This window comes from Echinops telfairi, unplaced genomic scaffold, assembly GCF_000313985.2.
Source record: "Echinops telfairi isolate 266 unplaced genomic scaffold, ASM31398v2 ScPeMD7_3;HRSCAF=10, whole genome shotgun sequence".
Taxonomy (NCBI): Eukaryota; Metazoa; Chordata; class Mammalia; order Afrosoricida; family Tenrecidae; genus Echinops; species Echinops telfairi.
The window spans coordinates 64,357,034-64,358,049 of record NW_022103899.1 but is presented as its reverse complement, the minus strand read 5'-3'; positions in this window follow the sequence as shown (position 1 = coordinate 64,358,049).

Below are 1,016 nucleotides of genomic sequence, written 5' to 3'. Positions count from 1 at the left end.
GATTCAGTGCCATCCTTTGAAATAACTTCTTCTCGGGGGAGGGGCAGGTATCCACTTAGTATTTGGGGCTGGTTCCCTACTCTACGCCGGCATGTTGTATTCACACCTTGGAGCACTGGGTTGAAGTCTGGTCCCTCTTTTCCTGTGGAGATATGAACAATACCCTCCCCTGGGGTGGGTTAGTGCCCCGTGCCCCCGCTACCCGTTTCTTCCTTATTTTCATCATTTTTTTTGGTCTTCCCTTTCCCCACCTGCTCCCCAGTTGTCTACCATGTGCAGCCCTGCATTCGATCGCGCCCTCACCATCAGTTCTAGTACCCCTCCCCTGTTTGATGCCTGGACTGCTGCTCCGTGAGCCACAGGCGGTCCCCACAGGCAAAACGAGACCCTCGGCCGCAGGCATTTCTGTGTATCGCGATGCTGTCTGTTGGCTCCGCTGTGAGGGTTTGCGTTCTCCTTACACTGAGCTGCAGCTCTCACTGAAGGCTTCGGTTTTCATCACCGCACCTGATGCACCCACAGACGGGGACCGAGGGGAAGAGCCCAGAGACCGGCTGCCGTCTCCTGCAAGACGATGCCAAGACGTGTGGAGCCCTCCAGGCGGGCTGCGCCCACAGATGCGGGAAGGAGTCAAGGACCCTCCCCCGGAGCCGAGCCGACAGAGAGGACTCGTCTGCTGGAGCCGCACTCCGAGCCGGTCTTCTGGCTTCCTCCTCCGTGAGCGAACCCTTCACCTGTTTGCTCAAACCATCGACGTCAGCATTTTGGCTTCAGCGCCCCTGTCCCCGAAGACAGACAGCATGCAGGGTAACAAAGGTTAACGAACACGGGGAGGCCCTCGCGGGCGGGGGTGAATGGCCACAGCAGAAGCGTGGTTGCGGGAGCGGGTGGGTGGCCAGGAGGAGGAGCGAATGATACACTGAGCTGTTCTTCCTCCTCAAGGACCCGGTGCTTGGGGACATGTGGCTTTGTCTGCAGTGGCTACCTGCATGTGTACTGGTTTCCCTGCAGGGGTG